This window comes from Lissotriton vulgaris, chromosome 2_1 (genome assembly GCF_964263255.1).
Source record: "Lissotriton vulgaris chromosome 2_1, aLisVul1.2, whole genome shotgun sequence".
Lineage (NCBI taxonomy): Eukaryota > Metazoa > Chordata > Amphibia > Caudata > Salamandridae > Lissotriton > Lissotriton vulgaris.
The window spans coordinates 1,071,815,187-1,071,841,737 of NC_141687.1; the positions used below are offsets into that span (position 1 = coordinate 1,071,815,187).

Genomic DNA, 26,551 nt, shown 5'->3' on the forward strand with positions numbered 1-26,551 from the left:
TTATTTATTCTTTATTCAATAATTCTTAGACTTTATTTCAAAACATGATCATTTTATTAAGAGCTCAGAAAATCGCTTTATTATAGAATTCAGTAAAGTTTAGCAAAGAGCAGATAGTTCCAAATTCCGTCACTCCTAACATCCCTGACTAACACCCTCATCTTATCCTAACAGTCCTGCAAAGCAAACAAATAAGAAATTCATGAAAGGTCTTACATCCAGGAATCGGTCAGCAAACGGGAAGCATCTCCGATAGAAATGGAAAAAGCGACCCCAACCTTACAAGTCCAGTTTTTTTTTACCCTAATTCTCAACTTAATCTATCTAGAAAAGTAACTAACATCAACATCCTGTGTTCTGATTGGATACATTTGGGTGGATGTGCACTTCCTCCCCATTACAGCATTTGTTATTCACACGATTCAGCCAATTTAATAAGCGTCCATTGTTTAAGCAGTCCGTGGCCTAGGCACATTGCATTTTAGCAACATTGCCCTTCTTTCCCGTGGCTTGGTTATGCCCCGGCAAACAGCCCTACCCCTGTGTCAAGTGACAGGAGACACAATGTCGTCACCACTCATCAGGGCAGCCAGGCGTCTGAGAACAATAACAACTGCTCCCGTCACCAGCAGTACAACCTCAGGCCCAATCCACTCCTAAGCCAGAGACTCAGAGATTTTGCATGCCAAGCACGACAGCAAAATCCAACGGTAAGTTAGGGAGGGATGTAACAACCACCAGGCACCGATCCCGCTGTGACGATAGGCCCTGGAATTGAATCTAATGCATCCTCTTGCCAGGCGTGGCCAGAGGCTATATCATAAACGGACAGAGACGGGCTGGCTCATACTTTAGCTCTGTGTCATTGATCCAGCATGGCACACTTAAGACTAGTGCCCAAAGCGGGAGGCCTTGTTACACAGTGCACTAATTCACACAGGTGCAAGACAGTATAACCCTTGCTGGACAGCTTACAGTGACCGTGATTTAGAGATTTGTGCCACTCAGGGACATCTTAAAGATTTTGGGGGCCCTGGACCAAACGTATTTTGGGGGCCCCTGTTCAGAACAGCTTTGAATTTATGATCCAGTTTCAGATCTTTCATGCCCTCTTTGGCCAAGTCACTGACAGTGAACAGGCACAGAAGTCCATATTCTAAATGTGTTTACATCTAATATTTATGGATAGTGAGGTGTGTTTTCAATATTTTAACACAGCGGCAGCTCACTAAAATTACTGCAAATAATCTCTGACATATGAATATGTGAGGTCCTGCTTTGTTCTGAAAGAATGAAACATAAAAGCAACATTTCTCTTCTGTTTCAAATACCATTTTCCTTTCGTTTATTTTGAATATAGGTGATGTGTGAGAGCCTATTACAATCCGTTTAAGAAGTATTCAAGGTCATCAGGACAAGACTATTGTTGTACATTGCCTCTTCCTCATGTGTGTGTTCGTGTTCCCTTAAGTCCTTGCAAAATAATGGGTACATGTTTCCCTCTCCTGTGGAAACGTGTGTTCCTTCACTTTCCAATCTTTCTAATCGCAGGGAGGAAGGTGGTGGGGATGCTGATGGTCTTGATAATGTTCCTGATCTTGATGGTCTTGTTGCCACTTGTCCCAGTGAACAGGGTGATCTTGATGGTCTTGTTGCCACTGGTCCCAGTGAACAGGGTGTTGTTACTCAAGATCATTCTGCTTCTCGTAGTTCCAGGTGCTCACGTCTTCATAGACTTCCTTTCTATTCAAATGATTACATATGTTAAAGTTCCCCTAAGTGAAGGAGGTTTGTTGTACATTGCCTCTTCCTCGTGTGTGTGTTCGTGTCCCCTTAAGTCCTCTCCAGTTGTTCTTCTACTTATGCAAATTAAGCTACGTTTCCTGTCTATAACAACTCGTGTGAGCCTACGATCTTTCTACAACAACTATCTGCAGAACAGAGGTGTCTCTATAAGGGGGCCCCTGAAAGGCTGGCTCTGGGCTAGAGCCCACTTTGCCCATGCCTTAACAATGGCACTCAGAGAGGTTATGGCATGTAATAGTGCAAGGTCTATCCGAATGAAGTGGGACACAGTGCACGGAGGGTTGTACAGACAGACCTGTGCGTTGGAATTTCTAAAGTAAGAGGGATGTTATGCATATTATAGGACGTCTCGTGAAGTATCCAAGCAGAGTGAGTTCCTTCCAGGAGACCTGGTTACATTTATGAGTGACGCAGTGCTTTGTTTGTGCGATACGTGTACTTAGGGATTTTATTACACTTGACAACAGCAGCAAGTGCTCTGTTGGAGTTGAGCGTGACTTCACGCTTGCTCAGGACAGGCTGCCTCCGCGGAACCCGGTATAGCGTCCCTAGTTACCCAGCTGCTGCCTAGCAACGCATTATCGGAAGGTCCGAGACAGCCCTCTGTAGTCCCGCCCACCACCTTCTATTATTTGGCCCTGTAGTGTAGGAGGAATCCCTCAAAGTAGAACAGCACGGGGACGGCTCCTGTCTGCAGGTACGGAGGGCGGGGGCGGCTCGGGCTTCAAGATTTACAACCTTCTCTCCCCCATGCCGGTTTATTTTGTTTTTGTGATTTCTGCTGAAAGCTCCTCCACAACCTCTGTGCCTGAATAACGCGTTCTTGTAAGCTTTGCAGAGAACTTCCTCTCACTTTCCAGTGTGTATGACGCGTTTCTGTAGAAAAAAAAGTTTTTGCATATATAGCGGCCGCGAACTCGACCCGAAGGTATCAGAGTATATGCGCACCAGTCACTGGATACGGACACATCCGTTTTTAGGCACAGTGATGTGCCCAGAATCACAGGATGTTTGAACCTCTCGCCGGACTCGAACCTGGTTGCCCAGCTTCAAAGTCGGTCGCTCTAGCCGTTAAGCCACACCCTCTCTTTGCAGGGAGCTACATCTCACCCCATTGTGCCTCTAATACCAGCAAAGTAAGGTCTGTGGGGACACCTCCTCATTCTTGTGCCTGTATAACGTGTTACTGTAAGCTCAGTGCTTCACGTTCTTTAAATTCTTAGGAATGAGACCTAATGAGCAGAGTTGGTCACTGTTAGTGGAACTACACTTTATACTTAATGACTTCACTCCAACTAACATGATATGTATTTTACTAAGCTGCTTTTTAAGCACTAACAGCGATACGTGCACCTGTATGTGTTCTGACCAAAGTCGGTGCTGCTTGCTCTGAGTGTTACAGCAAGTAGGGTTGTGTAGAAGTAAATAACCGGCAGAATTCTGTCCCTCCCTCCCTCACAGTTTGTGGCTCCACCGGATGGTTGTACTCATTGAGTGAGAGCTCAGCCATGAGCAAGGGCTGCAACAGTTGTCCCAGTATGCAGTGTTTGTGCATTTACCATGTCCCAGCAGAGAGAAGTGCCACTGCTGCTTAGATGACAGCCATCCCCACATTCATGGTTGTCAGCAAAACGATTATATTAATTTTATTTTGTGTGCCCCGCCCTGACTTTAAGATAGGGGTTCGACATCACTACCGGGTGCTTGTGGGTATAGGTTGATGAGCAACTATAAATAAACAGGAAGTAGCCCTGGATGACTTGCTACTCAGGTGGGCAATGTTATCTGAACTGGGGTGGCGAAGTGAGCTAAAGAATGATGATGGATTCAACCCAGATCTGTGACTGGGGGTGGGTGTCTGAAAAGTTTCAGCACTCTGTCCACCATCTCCTTGTGTTTGCTTTGTGTCCCTTGCTCACTTGGCCACTGGATTCAAGATAGCCTGGCTGATGAGGATTATGAATCCGAAACCGGTCCCAGGATGCTTGTTTCCGGTCCAGGGAAGACATGGCTTGGCAGTTCGGGCTGGACTGTTCCCATGAGGCACAGAGTCAGACTGATTTGCATATGGTCATGTCTGAATTGGGGTGGCTGAGTGAGCTAAAGAGTGGTGATGGATTAAACCCAGATCAGTTGACTGGGGTTGAGTGTTTGATTTGCTCAAACGCTCCGTCCATCATCCCCTTTTGTATCGCTTTGTTATCAAACATGGATGGCAAGAGACCTGCGTAGAGAAAGCATGCTACTCATTCCTCTGATGGACAGACAGACTCCTCCTCAGGCTGCAGCAGCATAGGAATGGCATAAGCCTCAGCAACTGGACATCTTGCACGAGAGGATTTACAAAGCCAGAAAGGGTCCTCCACCTTCAAAGAGGAGGCCCTCTCCTGCTCCTCCAGACACGGATGCTTCTGCTGAGGAAGTGGAGCAGGGAGGGCCAGTTACATTCAAGGATCAGACCTAGCTGAAGTTATTGGACATAGTAGGTCTAATTTGTCTCTTCTGCCCCCGCTTTCTGCTCCTGACAAGCGTGTTTTTTTTTTCTCACACTATACCCATTCATAAGGCTTCCACGAAGGTTAGTAAATCAATCTTTCCAAGATTTTTGAATAAAAGATATGCCCTGGATGGTTTTCGGGAGGAGTTCCCGGCCCAGGGGAAGGTTGACGCCCCAGTGGCTGGTCTGTCTTCTCTAGGGACAATTTTCTCTTAGATGGCTCTCACTCTGATGCGTCAGATAAGAAGGTGGAAGGAGCAATTAGGCAAGGCTATGCAGCCTCTAACTTTACAATTAGAACTGGTGCCTATTCTATTCATGCAATATAATCCTTTCTGCATGATTTCCAGGCATTAGCAGAGGGACTCCAGCAAGGTGGTGATGGCACTTCGAAATTGTCCACGATGGAGCCAGAAGTCAGATTCTTGTTGGATATCTCTTTCGATCTTTGGTTTGCGGATCAGTGATTTCAGCAAGAGGGCATCTCTGGTTAAGAAACTTGAAGTTGACAGAAAGCTCTTTTGCCATTCTTATAGAGCAAATGTTTTCAAACTTTTTTGCTCTGAGCGCCCTAAGCAAAATGTGGCGGAAGTGAACAGTAGAAGGCATCTGTTTTCACACGCCACCAATCAGGATCTCGCAATATGGCCACCTATCAGGCAGGTTGGCAACATGCGTATCAATAACTATCTCAAATGCAATAAAAGAAATCACATATTCCCTGTCAAATGTCAATGTGATCAAGATCAACCTCAACTCCAAAGGGAAACAAAATGATGAGCTCATTTTCAATATATACATTAACCTGAGAAAGAAATCCAAAGATGCAAAACTCCTGGTGGACTGTATATTGACACATATTACAAAACATGATAACCCCATCCTGGTGCATTCAGGAGACTTTAATCTTCACCTCTTAGGCTCCGAAGAGGATGGAGATAATCTGGTCCAGTCCGTGGCATGGAGAATTCCGGAACAAAACTACAAACCTCAGGGTAGAGTGAGCATGATAGTCAAATGCCTGCTGGAAGACCTGGAGCACATTAAATTCAGGGCCCTCAACTGCAGATTCTTTGATGATTCACCACCCGCTACTTCCTTCTACTCTAAAAAGGCATCCTCAACTCTGAACTACACTCTGATTTCTCTTTCATTCTTCCATAGTGTGGTAACTTTCCGGCTCGGTGACAAGGCGGACAGCGACCACTGACCACAGGAAATCATTCTACTGGCACCTCCGCCAACATTTGAGCCCCTATTAGGGGACCCCCTCTCAACCATACCATCAATCTCAAAAGAATCAAATCCTCCCTAGTAAATACTGGGGAGGTGCTTCAGGTCGCAAAAGATTTATTTACTACAGAACCCAAATGCTCATACAAAATGTTCAATTGCCAATTGGGAACAACAAACTTCCAGTTTATCAAGCTCCTTCTCAACAGTAGCCAAATACCGGTCGTCAAATGATCCTATGGAAACTGGCGATTAACAAGCAATTGAAGGAAATAGAAATAGGCTTAACCAATATGCGGAGACTTTTGAGGCTTACACCGGAAGATCTAGATCTCAAATCATCCCTGCAACAACATAGGAAAACCCATAAAAAGCTGAAATGGGAACTGAGAAGATCCAGGGAAGAGGAGCTATGGGTAAAACTATTACAAGACTCCAAATCTCATAACAGCGCATGCTTTTGGTCCATGCTAAATAAAATAATGTGCCCGTCGCACAGTGGCTTAACCTCATACATTACAGAAGAGGTATGGTCAGAGTTTTTGACATCTCACTTCAACCATTGGGTCGCGCCCTGTCAGTGCAATGAAATATGGGTCCCAAAGGGCAAAGAAGCCACTGAGTTAAATGACATCTCTAAAACGGTGACATTATATAAGGAAATGGAAGAGTCACCTGACATCGCTACAATCAAATGCCAGATCACCAAAGGCAGGAGAGAAGAAGCTCCAGGGCCTAACGGGATCCCCCCAGCTCTTTTTAAGCACGGCAAGTTTTGGGCAGTGGCTTTAGACCCATTATTCCAGGAAGTCAGACAATTGGGGCAACTACCGCCCTCTTGGAAAGGCTCTATTATGCTCCCATCTATAAAACCGGTGGGAAATCTGCTCCTAAAAACTACTGTCTTGTCGTGTTACAAGACAACAAAGCCAAATAGTTTGCGGGCACCTTACTTGAAGAACTTCAGCTATGGGCAGCAGAACAAGGAATAATACCACTCACCCAAACCGTTTTTTCCAAAAACACAGGGACTTTACCCAATATCTTACCACTGTCATTACTCATGGACAAGGCAACATCATCAAAACAGTCACTTGAATGAATGAATGAATGAATGAATGAATATAAGACTTGTAAAGCGCGGACTTAGCCCAGGGGCATCAAGGCGCTGCGGACAGAGATCAGTGTATCAGATGTTAAAGAGTTACAGAGCTAAAAGGTTAGGGCAGGTGACAGATTGAAGCAAGTGAAAAGCCAGGTCTTCAGGGATTTACGGAATGAAGAGTGGGTTTCCAGAGTGGAAATTGGGAGAGGAAGCAAATCCACAAGTTAGCTCCTATCAGCGAGAATAACATCCCCCCACCTGACTTTCCTAAACCTGGGAACTATTACACAATTCTTGCTAGCAGATCTCAAGTCCTTGCCAGGAATGTATCTGTGAAACATTTATTGATGCCTTCAGAACCCCTATTGTGGACGCAGGGACATCTTAAGGATTTTGGGGGCCGTGGGACAAACATATTTTAGGGGCACCTGTTCAGAATAGCTTTGAAGAACAATTGTTACTTACCTGTAAACAGGTGGTTCTCCAGTATTGGTGTCTTTCATAGATTCACATACTTAAATATTCCCTGTCGTCGAAGTGGGAGTCCCACGGTACATAAAATAGTAATAATGCTAAATATATATATATATATATATATATATATATATATATATATATATATATATATATATATATATATATATATATATATATATATATATATATGTGAAAACATAATACATAATAAAAGAAGAGGTAAATACAACTGAAAACCTCCAGAACAATCCCTACATAGGAATGCATGGTAAAGAGAAAAAAAACACTTGTAACACATTAGTGTCATTATGTTAGTCCAAACTACAGCCAATCAGGCGCAAGCACCCTCTAGAACCTTCTCCTCAGAAGCTCCAGTCCTCAGATTTTCGAAGCACCAAAGAGACCTTGAGTGCATGAGGAGAAGAGAGCATCTGAGGGGAGGAAAGGGTGGGTCGTTTGTGAATCTATGAAAGACACCAGTACTGGAGAACCACCTGTTTACAGGTAAGTAACAATTGTTCTTCTCCAGTATTAGGGGTGTCTTTCATAGATTCACATACTTGAATAGAATAGAGAGCAGTAACCTCCGTAGAGCTGAGATTGCTAGGCACATATGGAAAAAGCCAAGACAGTAATAATAAAGTCATGTAAACACTCATAGCAATCACAGGAGAACACAAAGAAGGAGGGAACAGAGGCTCACCTTATTTGAAAAGATGACAAAGCACTGCCTGTCCCACTGCGGTATCCGCCTCATTGATGGCATCCAAGCAGTAATGCTTGGTGAAGGTGTGCCTGCTGGACCATGTCGCTGCACGGCAAATCTGATGAAGTGGCACACTGGCAAACAAGGCGGTGGATGAAGACATCGCCCTCGTAGAATGAGCCCTCACTGAAGACTGCAATGGTTTGCCTGCTTGTTGATGGCAGAAGGTAATGGCTGAAGAAAGCCAACGGGCAATTGTAGGTTTGGTAACTGGATGCCCCTTACGCAGTCTCCCATAGGCAATGAACAGTTGGTCGGACTTGCGGAAGGAGGCAGTTCTGGCAATGTAAAATTTAAGGCATCGTTTGATGTCCAAAGAATGCAAGCGCTGTTTCGCCGGAGACCTTGGGTCCGGAAAGAAAGTTTTTAGGAACACAGGCTCATTCAGATGAAAATCCGTAGGCACTTTAGGTAGGAAAGAGGGGTAGGTGCGAAGCACCACGCCGTCCGGTTTGAACTGTAGATAAGGTGGCTTGATAGTGAAAGCGTGAAGGTCGCTTACGCGGTGAGATGAAGTCAAAGCCAAAAGCAGCGCAACCTTCCAGGTGAGGAACTTGATATCCTCCCTATGGATAGGCTCAAATGGTGACTTCATAAGTTGAGATAGTACAACATTGAGGTGCCATGGTGGAGGAGGGCGCCGAACAGGTGGACATTTTCTGAAGAGCCCTTTGAAGAAGTGGCGTATGATTCTGGATGAGCAGAGGGAGGAAGAGCCATCATGTCGGAAACTAGAGATTGCGGCTAGGAAAACTCTCAAGGTAGCATGTGAAAGTCCGGACTGAGCGAGACTTAAGAAGAACGGAAGAAGTTGCTCCGGAGTAGAATGGATTGGATGGACATTTGCTGCCACGCACCAATGACAGAATCTCTTCCACTTGAGTTTATAAGTTTTGATGGTAGACGGAGCCCTAGCATGAGCGAGGATGTCTTTGCATTCCTGAGATATGTTTAAGTCTGCGAATTCAAGGTGCTCAGGTTCCATGCTGACAATTGTACCGTGGAGGGATCCGGATGGCACACTTGGCCCCTGTCCATAGTTAGGAGGTCTGGACGAGGACGCAGAGGAATGGGCTCGCACTGGGACAGCAGGAGCAATTCCGAAAACCATGCCTGTCTGGGCCAATGAGGTGCGATCAATAGGATGTGACAGGGCTGCCTCCGCATCTTCCACAGCACCCGCCATACTAACGGAATCGGCGGAAAAGCGTAAGCGAATAGATCGCACCAATCGATCAAAAGGGCATTCCGGCACGAACCAGGGTGGGGATGCCAACTTGAGTAGGATGGGCATTTTTGATTCTCTGGCGTTGCAAAGAGGTCTAGAGCTGGGCGACCCCATTGGTTGAACACAAGATCCAGAGTCGGCTGGTGCAGTTCCCATTCGTGTGTCGATGATGTGGACCTGCTTAGAGAGTCCGCTAGGATGTTGGACACGCCCGGCAGATGGACAGCCGTCAAGGTGATCTGATGACAGAGAGCCCAATCCCAGATTGACTGGGCCAAGCGAGACAGGTGTGGAGACTTGGTTCCTTCCTGCTTGTTCACGTAGTGCATGCTGGTGGTATTGTCCGTTTGGATAAGCACTGACTCCCCGTGAACTACAGGCAGGAAAGACTTGAGCGCTAGGAAGATCGCCATCAGCTCTAGCCTGTTGATATGCCACGTGCGTTGGGGCAGAGTCCACTTGCCTTTGATGGATAGGCCTTGGAGATGAGCGCCCCAGCCCTCCAGAGAGGCGTCCGTCGTGAGCGTGAGATCTGGTGAGTGAAGGAGGAACGACGTCCCCATCTCCAGGTTGGTTGGCTGCGCCCACCAATGTAAACTTTTCCTCATGCGGGCTGTGACAGCAACTAAGTCGTTGAAGGACCCGGAGACCTGACGCCACTGTACGTCCAATTCCTCTTGAATGGGACGGGTTCGCAACCTGCAATTTGGGATCAGTGCGATACAAGATGATGCCATCCCCAAAAATGATTTTAACGTCCGAACAGAAACGGACTGTCTTAGTCGAATGAGGGGGACCAGACGAAGGATCTTCCGTTGCCGCTCGTGCGAGACGAACGCCTTTGATAGTCTTGTGTCTAGGATAGCTCCCAAGAAATTTCTTGTTTGCAGTGGCGCAAACTGTGACTTTTCGACGTTGATGGCCAACCCCATGGACTGAAATACCTGCTGACAAAGACGAGTGTCCTGACATAGTTGATGGTGGGATAGAGATTTGAGGAGGCAATCGTCCAAGTATGGAATGATTTGAACACCTTGGAGATGCAGGTGAGCCACAACGGGAGCCAGTACCTTGGTGAACACACGAGGAGCTGATCGAAGTCCGAAGGGCAAGACCTTGAACTGATAATGCGTTTGCCCCACCTTGAAACACAGGTACTGGCGATTTTGTTGGAGAATCGGGACATGAAAGTACGCGTCTTGAAGGTCTATGGTGGTCATGAAATCCCCGCTGGATAGAAGACGCAGGATCTCTAGTAGTGTCAGCATGCGGAAAGATTGGCTCTTGAGGAATTGGTTGAGAGCCCTCAAATCCAGAATGGGCCGCCAATCTCCGGTCTTCTTGAGTATGAGGAAGAATCGAGAGTAAAACCCCTCTCCTCTTTGATGCACCAGGACCACTTCGACTACACCTTTTTGAACAAGAAGACGGACTTGATGGTAAAGCTCCTTGAGGTGTGGAGGAGGCGGGCCAGATGGTGGAGTACGAGGAGGATTCTTGATGAACTCTAAGGTATGACCCCTTTGTACAATGTCTAAAACCCAGCGGTCCCAGGTGATGGAGGACCACTGAGAATAAAACAGAGAGATTCGACCTCCAACACTTTGGGGATGATAAAAGTCATTGGCACTTAGGAGTGGATCCGCGATAGGAGGACTTTCCCCTATAGGGTTTGGAGGACTGCTGACGATTGGACTGCTGCTGATTGGATGCGTAATGCTGGTTGCCCTGATTGTAGTAGCGGTACTGTTGTCCTCCTAGAAAAGTGGAAGAAATGCGGCATCCGCGCGCACCTCGAAAGGGCTGCTTCCGGAATTGCAACGTGCCCAATGACTTAGCTGTATCGGTGTCCTTCCTAATGGACTCCAGAGCTTCATCTATGTGAGACCCGAATAGCGACTCACCATCATACGGCATATCAAGGATCCTGGATTGGACTTACTGCCGGAAGGAGGTGGATTTTAGCCAACCCTGGAGTCGGAGGGCAGCTGCACTTGCAAGCAGACGGAAACATGTACCAGCAATATCGACTGCACAGTCATTCATTTCTTCCGATGCTCTCTTCCCATCCTGAAGAATCTGCTGAGCGTCTGCCTTGGAGGCCTCCGGTATTAGATCCACTAATCCAGATATGTCCGACCACATCTGCCGGTCATAGCGTCCCAAAGTGGCTAAGGCATTGGCTGCTCGAACAGAAGTGGAAGACATGGTAGAAAACTTGCGGCCAATAGCGTCTAGGCGCCGACCCTCTCTATCGGGGGGCGCAGTGATAGGAGACGCTGGATTCCGGGCTCTACGCTGTGCAGCTTGAGTTACTACTGAGTCCGGCTTAGGGTGAGAGATCAAGCATGCCGGAGAACTTGTTGGGGCCTTGTATTTCTTCTCAAGGCGCGGTACTTGAGCAGGTAACGTGTTTGGAGCCTGCATGAGTTTAAGTCCTTCCTTCCAAATAAAATCGATTATTGGAATCGTGTGGACCTGTTTGTAAGGCTTATTTTTAAAATCGTAGAGGAAATAGTCCACCTCACAATGCGTTCTAGGTAATTTGAAACGCTGAGCCGCTTTATCCATTAGTAGATAAAAAATGGCGATATCTACTGGAGGTGAATCACCAGAGTCTCCTGGCTGAGGAGAGGGCATCTGCGTTCGGTATTCATCCCACTCCGCCATACCGGGTTCGCCTGCATCCTCGTCCGAATCATCAGGGACCTCTCCGTCCTCTCGTTCTGGAACCGCCTCATCATCTGCATCCTGCGGAAACACAGTCGTTTGAATTCTGATGGACGTCTGAACCTGGGATGAAGTTGTGGGCGGCAAAGTCGGTGGAAGAGACGGTGGAGGCAGTGCAACGGCAGTAGGAGATTGCACATGAGTACCTTGCGGCGTTGCTGGGAAACAACGGTTGTAGTCATCCAGCATATGCTGGAGATTGGAGATCAAGGACATTGGTAACGTAGCCATAGGGACTTGGACAAACTGTTCCTCAGGTTGAGACTCCTGGTCTCCGCCATCTTCATCAACACTCAGACTCCTGACATTTGATGATCAAATCAGAGGAACTATGGGCTGCCCCAAACGTGTCACCTTCATTCTCAGAATCAGTGTCATGCTCAGAGGTAGAGGCAAACATTGGAGAAGGTGGTTGCAGCTCTGGAGCAGATAACTGGTGGCACGGAGCCTTACTGCGACGTTGGGAAGGAACAACAGTGCCAGAGGATCCTGAAGTCTTCAAAGGCACTAAAGGCAACGAGGCAAAGGAAGCCGGTGCCATCGTCGACGGTGCCGTCGACGCTATTGTCAACGGTGTTGATTTGGCAGACAATTTTGAAGAATCCATCGTCAACGGTGTGGCCGTCGACGGAGTCGCCGTCGAAGTTTCCGTCGACGGGCGATCCATCGTAGACGTAGTCGTCGAAGGTGCAGTCGTCGACGGAGTTGTCGACGTAGTCAGGACCTCCGTAGACGGAGCCCTCGTCGACGGGGCCTTGGTCGACGGAGTCTTCGTCGACGAGGCCTTGATCGACGGAATATTAGTCGACACCGAAGATTTCTTAGTGGCTTTCGTCGATGAGGAAATTTTCTTTGTCGACGAGGTGATGGGAATTGTCGACGAGACAGGCTGGGAAGGCAAAGAAACTCTCGTCGACGTGAAGGCTGACGAAGAGACCGTCGTCGACGAAGCAGAAGCTGATGTTGTCATCAGCGTCGTCGTGGATGATGAAGACACTGCGGATCTCGTCGTCGGAACGCTCGTAGACGCTCCCGCCGACAACGGAACCCTAAGAGGCGTGGAAACACTCCTAGAGGCAGCAGAAGACGCCTGAGAGCCAGGTCTTGTGGGCGTAGCGGTAGTAGGAGTGGTAGGAGACACCACAGAGGCCAGAGGCAGGGCCAGTTTCTTCCTTTTGAGGAAAGGAGAAGGAATATCCTGTACACTACCACGCTTAGAGGCTGCTGTTGAAGGACCAGATTGAAAACTTTCTGCGTCTGACAGAGCAGAGTCCTTGTCTTTTAGACGTTGGAGCCAAAGGAGAAGTCCGCCTTCTCTGTCCTTCAGAGTCTTTGTAGAAAAAGTTCTACAGAACTTGCAGCTGCCAACTTCATGTTCAGGGTATAGACAATAAATACACTTCTGGTGAGGGTCCTTATCAAAAAGACGTAGCTTCCCACAAGAAGAGCAAGGTCTGAATAAAGACATGTTGAGAAGACTGGAAGTAGAAGATTTGAGGCAAAGAACTGAGCAGACGTGCAGTAGAAAATCTGAGGACTGGAGCTTCTGAGGAGAAGGTTCTAGAGGGTGCTTGCACCAGATTGGCTGTAGTTTGGACTAACATAATGACACTAATGTGTTACAAGTGTTTTTTTTCTCTTTACCATGCATTCCTATGTATTCCTATGTAGGAATTGTTCTGGAGGTTTTCAGTTGTATTTACCTCTTCTTTTATTATGCATTATGTTTTCACATATATATATATATATATATTTAGCATTATTGCTATTTTATGTACCGTGGGACTCCCACTTCGATGACGGGAATATTCAAGTATGTGAATCTATGAAAGACACCCCTAATACTGGAGAAGTTATGATCCAATTTGAACCCCTGTTTCCCACACAGTTTCCGCTTCCTCAGCTGCATTAGCGATCCAGTTTGAATCATAGGCTAATATATATTCCTGATGTAAACTGACGCGCGCAGCTGACAGCGGTAGAATTTAGTGTTTCCTGCCCTGCTACTAGGTTTTTAATACTTTTAAAATTGTATAAGTGTAGCTGAATTACTCTGTGCTTTCTCCTACCTACAAGCACTTGCCCTTGATTCTTCTTGTCTACACCTCCTCAGCTGCTCCGATTCGCATCTCGCTTTTCCACCAGTCCTGGTCCACCGCGGCTGATACGCCAATTGTGTGGAGGGCTAGGGTTACTATCGGGCTCTTCACTTCTGCCCACACAGTTTCTGCTTTCTCAGCTGCGTTAGTGATCCAGTTTGCATCATAGGCATTAGCCTATATATTCCTGATGCAAACAGATGTGCTCAGCGGACACACGCCACTGGCACTCCGAAGGCGCACCAAAGGCAAGCCTGTCTGTGCCCAGAGGTGTCTCGGAGGCGTCCGGCACTGGCCATGCTGCCCAGTTTCCCTCCGGTGGGTTTCTTCCACTATATTACAATGGGGAAAAACTGATTAGCCTTAGGCGGCTACCATTTTGTCAGTGTACAGCGGCTGATCCGAGCTTGGAGGTAGACTTTCGATGCAATAAGTGCAACTGGTCTCTCCTCCAGCCCAGGAAACTCGCACCCATGATACTCCCACGCAACAATAAGTGTAAAAACAATAATAAAACAGAGGACTTAGAGGCCACCTTTTTAAATTGTCGCTCTATGCAAAAGCATGAACTACACATTTATGACCTACTTTTAGATGAACAGCCTGATCTTTTATTTCTCACGGAGACCTGGCTGTCTGAAGCCTTCAACCCTACTATCACCTTGGCCATCCCTACGGGTTATAAAATCCTTAGGAGGGACCGACCGAATGGGAAGGGGGAGATGTCACCATAATTTACAACCAAAGACTAAACTGCTCTCCCATCCAGATGGAAAACATTGAGGGCGCAGAGTCCTTAAGCTTTCGCTGTACCTTATCCCCCCATCATAGCATAGCTGTTTTTCTGATTTACAGACCTCCCGGTGCAATTGGACATTTTATTACTACGCTTAATACAGCCACCACTTCCCTGGCCTTAAAATACAACAACTGCATTATTCTGGGAGATTTAATTATACATATGGACAATGGAAAAGACCCTCAAACAATTTCCTTGTTGGAGACGCTGCAGGCCTGCAACATGTTTCCATCTATTTCTTCGGCCACCCATGAGAAGGGCCGTAGCCTAGACAAAATATTTCACAACTTTTACATATCAGTAAGACTACCTCTTCCCATTACTTGGTCTGACCACCTTCTATTAAAATTTGCCATTCCCAACTCTGCCACAGCCCCTCGGGCTAACGCCGGGCAGAGGGTCCCTAATTACAAGACGATCCATAAAATATCCATCCCAATGTTAGCAGACGCCCTCAGTCGTTCCTCACTGGAGCTGTCTGGCTGCCCCGGCTCGGACGCCCTCTCAATAGATTCAGAGCTTCGAACCAACATTGGTGCAGCAGTACCAGTTGTTTCCCACTCCTCAAAGAGGTCAGCTCCACCAGCTCCATTGTTTAACGATTCCCTCAGATCTAGCAAAAGAAATTGTTGAAAAATAGAATGGAAATGGCTCAAATCCAATCTCCTTGAGGACAGGAAGGTGTATAAAGACACCTTTAAAAGCTCATTACATTCTTGTGAATGCAGCCAAGAGAAACTTCTTTCAAGCCAAGATAGAAAATGCCCAAAATAAGAGTAAGGAAATCTTTAGCATAGTTAAATCATTTACCGCCCGAAAGCTGCCACAAAGGAAGGGCCATGCACAGAAGAATGGTCTAAGCAAATACCTCCATTCTTCCACAAAAAGATCTCCGTGATCCAACACGCCTTCACTAACATCTCAGGGGAAGAACTGACCTTCTACCTTAGTTCTAATAGCAAATTTCACCTCTTGGATCCTCCATCTTTACTAGCTTTCCCTGAGTTTCAGGTTGAAGAGTCACTGACCCTCCTCTAAAGCAAAAAGTCTGGCTCATTTACCGACCCATGTTCAGTGAATATCCAGAACCTATTAGCTTCCACCATAAACCCCACGGTAAACCAGCTCTTTAATGCTTCCCTTTCCTCAGGCAACATGCCGAAATTATGGAAGAATGCTAAGATTCTTCCATGGATTAAAAAGGCTAATGCCAAACCGACGGACCCTGCCAACTGCAGGCCAATCTCCCTTCTTTCGGCCCTTTCCAAAATATTAGAGAAGCATGTAAACAAGGTCCTCCAAAAACACATTGAAGATGGGAAGCTCCTTCATGACTCCCAATCCGGTTTTAGGGCTAACTACAGTACGGAGTCCGCTCTGATGGAAGTGACTGAATTTCTCAAGGGTAAGCTGGATCAGGGAGGCAAGGCTGTTCTGAAAATGCTCGATCTGTCGGTGGCCTTCCATACAGTCCCACATTAGAGGCTCCTGGAGATGCTTGCTAACATTGGCCTTCTTGGCAAATAGATCTCAGGATATCTGGCTCCCCCCTTTCTCATCCCCAGTTCCGGCCTTGAATGTAGGTGTCCCTCAGGGCTCCATTCTCAGTCCTACCCTTTTTAATATATATCTATCCCCTCATGCATTTATGATAGAGGAAGAGGGCACCAAAATTGTTTCCAATGCTGATGACACTCAGCTGTTTTTTACATGTGAAAAAAGAACCGACATCGACAGGGCAATGATTAAGTCTTGCCTCACAAAGGTTTTTTTTTTTTTTTTTTTAAATTTTTGAAAACCTTTATTGTGCATAAAAATGAGAACAAATACGGGCCTACAACCGTCAGGCCGGCCACGATACTTTAAGCACAGGTGCAAGCAATGCGGTTCCCCAGCGGCATCAGGCAAGATAGCAACAATTAATAACAGTTACACTGGATAGAGTCATGTCGCCAAGGAGAAGGAGCGTTGAAGGTTAAATTTTTAAATTTTTGATCGAAATATAAATCAGTGAAGAATAGAATCAAGGAGAACTGAGTCCGTACATTAGCTTCACAACATGAGCAGGCAGCATCAATAAGAACAACAGTAGTGAGAACACCCCGTCAATATGGCAGTACAATGCAAAACAACTGGGGCTTCAGTCCACATTTACGTACCACCCACAGCGCCACCCACTCCCTACTAACCCCTATCTCAGACCCAGAACAGAAAACAGGACAAGAAAGCGCAGAAGTTTAGAAAAATAAGGCCCATAGAAACTAAATAAGGAAAACTAAATCTACCCCCCCACCCTACATCAATCCGGAGGCTACGGCCTACCCCCCCCCCGGCAAAGTGCCTGTCGCCCATTAAAGAACCCGAAATACAGACCAAGAATAGAAGAGAAAAGAAAGAAACGATAAAAAGAAAAGATTTTTCACTCTTGAAATATCGGGAGGAAGAAAAGAACAAGCTATTCTACCACTCCCAAAAAAGGAAGGAGACGGGGAGGAGCCCTAACAATAACAGAACTCTCGGTCCCCCAGCCATGTATAGCCCCTACACCGAGTGAAACAATAATATCGAGAAGTACAATACCAGAAGGAGGATTGAATCAGGTGTACCCGGGTCCCCGAGTCAGTACTTGAATGACCACCCCGTCCATAAGGGTACGTAGCAGGATATGCACAGCCCCACCCCACGTGCGAAAGTACCAGGATAGACATCAGTTGCAGAACAAATGTGGGGAGCTACGACTACTACATTCGCCAGAGAGGCAGCACAATCCGAAATCGCACCAGCCAGTCCAACAAGAGTTAACCCCCGGAGACCTCCAGCTCAAATCAGGTCGCTAGCGACCACTACACCATGACGCCCGACAGAAGCCCGCCCCAGTCGGAACAAAGGAACAAGATGGCCGCCTTAAGGAGCACCTAGACAAAGGAGAGCAAAATGGACGCTACCCTAAACAAATAATCCCCTTGTCACAATAAACTTCCATGACAAGCAGACAGGCACCAAAAAGAATGTGGCGGAGCCGATAGCTCACAATTTATCAGGATAGCCAGTATATGGTGTCGACTGTGCCATTGACAAAGGTCGCAATACACGAAGGATGCCTAGAATGTAAAGCAAAGCAATCACTAACATTAACAGAGACAGACGGGGGAAAACAATCTACACTAAACATGTGATCCGTGCAGCCACTACATACAGCGTTCTAAACCCAATCCCCGCCAGGCAAGAAAACAATACAACCATGAACCCGCCTAACCCTGTCCCGATCTCAGGCGCCCCCCTGATCCCAGCCCTCGATGAATGCCACCCCTCTCCTCAGCAGAGAAACAAAATGGGCGCAAGGAAGGAAGAGGAGATTCGTACATACAAAATGGTCGGTGCCAAATACCCAACAGTGCAGCAAACACAGCCAAAAGCGTCTCCAAGTTGCTACGATAACACCAGGGCATCAGGGGAAAAGACGGAGACTTCAACGAGAGAGTCTTGAAGGGAGCCTGAAGCCGCCGAGCCGGCAGTCTCATAGTCAATAGTAAAGGCGAATACAATGAATCAGTCCCCGAGTGCGGAGACAATGTAGCAATGGCAGAATCTGTAAGCGGTCTTCCACAGGCACCAGTCCAGGCATCACGGGTCTCTCCACCGCTGAAATCGCTCGGCAACACAGTAGCAGCCTCAGGCACCAGCAGGGGACAGTTCAACTGTTGCTGGGAGCAGTCTCTCTGCATCAGCTCCAGATCCAAGGCTACGTCGTCGAGTTTCTTGCACAGCCTGTGGGAGTTGTGGAGCAGCGCTGATCTCAGTTCACCAAGGGCAGACAAGAGATCTCCGTAGGACAGGGCAGGCTGCGGTCCGTCTGCGGCTGGGACAGATGTGGGTGAAGTCAGTGCAGACCCCGGCCCGGCCACGGTGCCGCAGGCACGGGGCGAGGGTGGGCAGTCCTCTCCATCCCGTGGAACAACGGGGACATCCAACGCTCCCCCAAGCCGATCGCCAGAACGTGGGGGGGTGCAACAGGAGTCAGCAGTTGCCCCTTCTTCCATTGCGACCAGTAGTAGCCCAGCGTCTCCAGCAAGGGGCCCCCGCCGGCCGGAACAGGCAGTCAGGGCAAACGGGCGGTCCACCGAATCAGGGGACATCCCGCAATGGAGTCCAGGCAGCCCTCACCCAGTACGTAACAAAGGAGCCGGTCGTGCAACATCGTCCGCCTTCCAAGCCAATGCAGTCTCAGCGTCCAGCAGTTCTCAACAGGCGATGTACGCGGGCCGCGATCGAGAAGAAGCAGCTCCGCACAGACTGTGGGTGTCCTGCAGGCAGGCCGGCCGTCTCCGCTCCGTCTAAATCCGGCATCCGGCGGCGATGCACGCCTGAGTCATGGCGTAGGGCCGGGCAACGGTCTATCTCCGCAATCCGAGCGGGCTGAGGCGTCGGAGGAACACGGGCGAAGTCAGCGCGCAGTCCCCATTCCAACAGCCGGTAAAGTGAGCAGGATGGCAGGCAGGATAAGAACAAAGGGCTCAAGGGCTGGCGGAGCCGGGAGCTCACACGTCTGCTCCGGTCGCCATCTTGGCTCCTCCCCTCACAAAGGTTTTTAACTGGCTTAAGATCAATTAGCTAAGTGCAATCTTGACAAAACTGAAGTTGTTTTCTTTGGTAATCCAGAAATGCCTGTCTGGAGCTCTTGGTGGCCAAAAGATATTCCGCCCGCGGAAAAGGAGAAAGTAAAAAACGTAGGAATTGTCATAGACAAGACACTCTTCATGCGCTTTCGAATCCAAAATCTAACTGGCGCTTTCTTTGGCATACTCTGGATGCTAAAATAATTCATGCCAATGTTACCGCATGTTAGAGCAGAAAGACCAAGGTGCAGACTCTGGTGACATCAAAGCTTGACTATTCAACAGTTTGTACCCCAGTCTTCCCAAATCCCTTTTTCAGCGCCTACAAGTGGTACAAAACGCGGTGGCCAGAGCCATCCTGACACCTAAACCCAGCTCTAGTATGACCCCTGTTCTTAATTCTCCACACTGGCTCCGCATAAAAGAACGAATCGACTTCAAAGTGATGACCATTTTCTTTAAAGCTTTCCACGGCTTACGAGCCAGCTACCTAAATAAGTGCATTAATCGCTACACAACATCTAGACCCCTAAGATCTTCCAATGCCAACCTGGCCATCATGCCTAAAACTGGAGGCAGATCCCTCGGCTTTCTAGGCGCAAAATTATGGAATAGACTTCCTGAGTCTCTGAGACTAACCACAGGCCTACTCTCTTTCAGGAAGAACTTAAAAATTTGGCTTTTTAATAAATGATGGGTCTTTGACGCACGTTTTTCTTCCGCTGTCATGCACCAGGACACTCTAGTCTGAGTAGCTGCACGCTTTATTAAATACGCTATTTCATTTAATTTTATTAGGTCACTGACAGTGCAAAGGAACACCCGTCCAAATTCTAAGGGCCTTATTTAGGAGGCCTTGCTTCACTTCTATGCCGCCAGTGTGTCACTTTTTGTAACGCACCGTCAGCGTAACAAATGTGCCATTTGCGCCCTATTTACAAATTGACACATCCAGGCAGATGCGCCACTTTGTAAACCCCTGCACCACATTATACCTGCGCCAGGTATAATGTATGGGGTGGGTGTTACCCCGCAAAAAGCCTCATAGAAATGGTGTATTGGAATCTATGAAAACTCAGTGCACCACTTCTAGGACGCCATTGCGTCAATATCTTACACCTGCCTCACAGCAAGCGTAAGACTGATGCAGGCCCTTTCAAATGGTGCTTGCCCCATGTGAAAAGACACATTGCTGGAGTTGCGTCTATTTTCAGACACACCCCAGGAATGCATCACTTTTGCGCCTACAGATACATCAGAAATACTGACATATCTGTGACTCCTTGCAACATGATGGGTCATACTTACAGTAAATATGATGCATCCATCATGTCGCAAGGAGGCCGCACTAAGAAGTGACGCATCCCTGTTTTCACACAGCGATGCACCACTTCTCATAATTAAGGCTCTAAATGTGTTTACATCTAACATTCTTCAGGGATAGTTATGCATGTTTTCAATATTGTAACACAGCAGCAGCTCACCAAAATTACTGCAAATAATCTCTGTGACGCCCTCCCATTTCTTATATGTTAGACCTTATTTTGATCTAAAAGAATTTTTTTTATGTATATTGCATGAAACATAAAGACAACATTTTCTGCAAAATGGCTGTACTAAACTCTCACACATCAGGTACATAAAATAAATTAAAGGAAAACAGTATTTAAAACAATCTGTTTAAGAAATATTCAAGGTCATTGGGGCAAAACTCTGGATACCAGAGCTGACTCTGTCAGGGGGCCCCCTGAGATGCTGGGACCCTGGGCCAGAGCCTAATTTGCACATGCATTAAAACGTCTGTGTGGACGGCCTTATGACCCAAGCATAAGGCCTTGAACACAATTCTCCTCCCTGTGCTTTGTAGACTTTAAGGCTGCCATTGATAACATTTAGAGAGCCAATCTCTGGAAAAATCTGGCAAATTGAAAGATCCAGCAGGCACTGCTGAGTGCACTAATATCCCTTCATGCTGATACCTGGGTGCAGGTTAAACTGGGTGACGGCACACGCTTGTCAAGGCGTATTCCAACAACCAAAGAGCTCAACCAGGGCTGAATGCTTGCTCCAACCCTGTTTAACCTTTATTTGGCTGACATGACGCGGACACTAGACCAATGCAACGCACACACTCCAAGGTTAGGAGGCAAGGCTCTAACCAGCATCCTGTAAGCCGATGACGTAGTCCTAATTAGCCACACGCACCTGGGTATGCAACACCTTTTAAACTCTCCTCAAAAGTTCTCTAATGACAACTTTCTGGAAGTAAACCTGGAAAAAACAAAGTCAATGTCCATCAAAAGACAAAGGGAAAACCCCACCAAATACAAAATACAACAACCTACAAATATTTAGAGATAATTTTTGACAATAGAGGCCAGTTTACAAGACAGCTAGAGACAATAAAAAGGAAAGGAGCCACCCTTGCGATAATTCTGAGGCAAATAAAATTCCAGCTTACAGGCTCTCTCCACTCCTTCAGATTGCGCAAGCCAAAAGCCTGCCCATGAGTACACACGGTAGCGAAACATTAAAAGGAAGAGGCTCACATATCCTGGACAGCACCCTAATCAGGGCCTACAGAGTTATGCTTAACATCCCCCCATATGCATCCGCTACCCAGATCCAGCTAGAATTTGGCCTCATTAAACAACAGCTAGCAAGGCAGGGGGCGTATATAACTTGCTGGCGTAAGATCAAGAACACCACCGTAAACAGTTTAAACCATCTTCTCTGGCAAGAGCTTCAACAGGGAACAGTGGCTCCGGCAAGTACACATCTATATCAGTGCCTTAAAAACACCGGTCTCAGCCAGGCTTGGGAATTCCCAATCACACATTCCAGCAGGAAGAAATTTGTGCGAAAGACAATAAGGAGTATGTCATGAGTAGAAGATAAAGCTACCTTCACACAGAGAAAATCCGCCTGGATGACAATTAACGGTTATGCATCACTCAGTCCACAACCATACTACAGTGCAGGGTTCTCCAGGACTATCAAGGAGAATTTCCTGAAACATTGATTAGGAGAATTGCCAGTCATCCAGCACATCTGTAGTGATGGTATGTGCCAACTGAAGTTTTATAACATAAGAGTACATGTACTAAGGGTTAGTTTAACTTTATTTTATTTTTCAATGAATTAGTTTGCTAATTATTTTATATGCAGTTAGCTGACAGTGAAAAAACAAAATACTCAGACTAGTTAGTTCTTTTCTTTTAGCCAACTTCTTGATACTCAGTGACCTCCCTTCACAGCATTCCGGGCTGCGTGCAATTGAAGGCAGCCAGGAAAAGCAGCAAATGAATAAGGCCGCAGTTTCAGGCCATCTTCATTTACATGTAATTGGAGAGGCATCTGCGCACCCCTTGGTAAACCATCCACGAATCCCCCCGGGGAGTGAGCCACACAGTTAAAAGACCTCTGTTATAGAGGCAGGGGATTTAGTTTCCAGTGAACATTTGGCTTTTCAGGGGCAGGAACCAGGCCTTTTGGAGCAGGAGTTGTGGCATGAGTGGCCTCTCATCTCAGATCCAGCCTACAATCTCCCCCAACATCCCTCGCTCCCAAAAATCTTGAATAGTCTGGAAAGGAGAGAGGACGACTTCTCTTCTCCCATGTTTAGAGGGCAACAATAAAAGACTTTTACAATCAGCTAATTGTGTTGGAAGGGTACAGAATAGACTTCACTTCCACTCCAGAATATTTATTCTATCCAACTCTTGTTCTGAAGTGTCCTAGTTGCCTCCAGGTCTCAGATCTTTTGGCGAAGGGAGCAATAATACCCAACCTGAAAGAGGAGCAGGGCCTAGAATGTTACTCCTTGAAGTCCTTGGTCCAGAAGACTTCTGGACACTTTCATCAGATTCTGGACTTGAAAAGGGCAAATCTCCATTTTCCTTATCTGAAGTTCAAGATGATAACATCCAGTTGATTATACCTCTTGTCCACCCAGGCCTTTCTGGCCTCCTTGGACTTATTAGATGCTTATCTGTACATTGTGATGCATATAGATTTCCAAAGATTTCTGAGGTTTTTAATCACCCGAGATCACTTCCATCTTGCGTCCTACCCCTTGGGATTCTTCAGCCCCAAGAAACTTCACAAAGGCCTTAGATCCTCTGGTGGGCAATCTTCATGCCCTTGGCATCTTGCTTTTACCTACATGGATGATTGCTTAATCAGTGGTTCTTCTTTTTTGAATGTGTTATCAAAAGAGACTAGCTTAAATATGACCAATATTGTTAGGACTCTGATTAGATTTATCATGGGCACCTCGTTGGTGAGTTCATGAAGCCCTCACCCACCAACCTGGTTGGTGGCATGCTTCATCATCGGGCCCACCCAGTGACACCTAATGTGTCCCGGGTGTGCTGCGACGCCTTATTACAGCGGAGCTGGTATTTTACTGAGAGTGCAGTGTGAGGTGTAAAGTGAAGTGTGAGTTCAAACGGCTTGGCGAGGGTCCCAGTACCCGAGGGTAAATTACATTTTAATAACTGGCCCCCGTCAGCGGTTAAAATAAGGCTTGGGGATGTTTAAGGGAGGCGAGTTACTACCTCCTACATCCATCAGTTGGTCGACATGTTTCAGCCAGTGCCTTAAACTAAATCTGGCTTTCCTCAGGACCTAAAATAGAGCGTAGTAACTGGACACTACCCCTGCAATGATTGCAGTGTGTGTCACTTAACCACCCACACCAAAACTCTAACCCTAGAACCTAACAAGGTGTGGACACAACACAGCCACACCAACTGTAATTCACGTAATGTGATTTACGTTCTCACCTGCTCCTGTGATCTCCGCTATATCGGCATGACCACCCGCAAAATACGCACTAGGGTCACTGAGCACAGAAGCACCATTAGGTGTAAGAAAAACATCAGTAAATTAACCAACCACTTCATGACCTATGGCCATACCCCCAATGACCTCACATGGACAGTCATCGAACAAATCCCTGAGCAGGCATTAGACAATGAAAGAAGACTGATGAGCAAAGAACAGCGTTGGATCTATCGCCTTTCCTTACACATCAATGGCCTGAACGATGCGATCCCTTGGAACTCAGTCACATGCTGACGTAAACCTCTATACAGAGGTCTTTACTAGTACCCATTCAACCCAGTTGACTTATGAACTCCAACTCAACTGAGGCTACCACCCCTAATCGTGCCCAACCCATATCGGGTTGTGACTAGTTGCCATACCCAGCCATAGTCTCCAGCTCCTACAGCAACCTGTGATGATTCATTACACTATGCCCGAGCTAAATGCACCTCCTTGAAACTCCATGCCCGCACTATTGATAGTGGCAGATTGCATACTTCAACACAACATATACTCTACCGTGTTAGACCCGCAGACGCACCTGCACTAATAACTAGTGTCTCACCCCTGCTCATGCGCAATAGACACAAGCAGCACCGCACATGTGCTAGAGACTAGTGTCTTTCCACCAACTAGTGTCTCACCCCCGCTCATGCGCAATAGACACAAGCAGCACCGCTCATGTGCTAGAGACTAGTGTCTTTCCACCGCCCATGAGCAGACAGCTAGGAACACGCCCGGGGTAGTCTTTCTACTTTTACTCCCAGTTACAGGTGCCGATAGTTAATCCAATTAGCAAGCATATAAAAACGAACAAGAAACTCCAGCTCTTTCTAACGGAGTACGAGGATGGTGCAACAGGTACAATGCAGGCTCTGACCAGAAAAGCTGTGAGTATGACAACCTCCAAGCAACAATCTCTGGGTAAGAGCTTTTCCCTCCTTACAGGTCTCTAACTCCCAGTGGCCAACATTATTTCCCTACAGGGTCAACCCCTTACCGCTTCACTCCTGGAAGCATTGGCTGCAAAATCTAAGGGTAAGAGTGTTTACTTACGCCCCATCACACTTTGTATCTCATGCATATGTGTGATACCCGTGTTTTAGCGACACCACCCCCAATTATTTGCGATAATCACAATAATGGTACCACCAGTGCCATTACACTTTTGCCGACTGTAGTCTACTCACTGAGCACTGTAGATTCGGCATTCTATGTTATGTTATGTTAGGGAGTATTTATATAGCGCCTATCACCGCCGGTCTCTAAGCGCTTACCAGAACAAAAACATAACACACTAATGCTCCTAGAACCTCAGTTGTTCCACCTCCTATAATGTCATGAAAGCCCTTCTAAAAAGATACGTTTTTAATTTCTTTCTGAAGGGTAGAAGCTGCGATTCCTCTTTCAAGGTGGACGGGAGCTCATTCCACAACTGCGAGAGAAGCACAGACAGGGCCCTGCCTCCTTTGGTCTTTAATTTGAACCTAGGTTGAATCAGGTTGGAGGTTGTTCCTGAGCGCAAAGGTCTCCCGGGAATGTACCTCTTCAGACGTTGCTTAATGTACTCTGGGGCTTTCCCAAAAAGTGCCTTATGGGCCACACAGAGACATTTGAACTGGACTCAGAATTTCACTGGAAGCCAGTGCAGCTTCTGAAGCAGGGGGGGGATGCGTGCGAGTTTCTAGGCACAGAATGGATCAGCCTGGCTGCGTCGTTCTGTATTACCTGCAGCTTCCTCAACAGCTTGTGTGGTAAGCCCAGATATAAGGCATTGCCATAATCGAGTCTCGAAATGACTGTGGCGGATACGATCGATTGCAGGGTGGAGGCAGATAAGATGGGAACTAGCTTTCGCAATTGCCTCAACACACCTATGCAGGATCCGACGACAGCAGAGACTTGAGGGGCCATTGAGAGGTCTGCATCAATCCTTAACCCCAAGCTTTTTACTACGGTACCAGGAGACGGGGTGGTTCCCAGCTCGGGGGGCCAATACAGGTCACTCCAGGGATCCTCTTTGTTGCTGATCACCAGCACCTCTGTTTTATCAGCATTCACTTTCAACAGATTGTTAGTCATCCAGTTGACTGTGAATGAGAGCAGATTCCTCACTGATTCCTGGGCCTCAATGGTGTTGTCCAGCCGGACTAAGAGCTGAGTATCATCTGCGTAGTTAAAAATTTTGCAGTTCATACTCATAAGCTCCTCCACTAATGGTTGTAGATAGATATTGAAAAGCAGGGGGGATAAGGCCGACCCCTGGGGCACCCCCCAGGTCACTTCGCAGGTCTCAGACAGTTGGTCTCCTAGCTGCACTCTCTGGGTTCGACCTGACAGGAAGGATTCTAGCCACTTTAGCACC

At 47.1% G+C, this 26,551-nt stretch overlaps 1 protein-coding gene across 1 annotated transcript in view; it reads left to right on the forward strand.

Annotated features, from left to right (window-relative positions):
• Positions 1-2,449: 2,449 nt before the first annotated feature.
• Positions 2,450-26,551, forward strand: part of DRC12 (dynein regulatory complex subunit 12 homolog) — a 106,527-nt gene continuing 82,425 nt past the window's right edge. The window contains exon 1 of the mRNA XM_086958773.1: positions 2,450-2,503. The gene's annotated coding sequence lies outside the window, so the exon portion shown is untranslated. The remainder of the gene's footprint in view (positions 2,504-26,551) is intronic.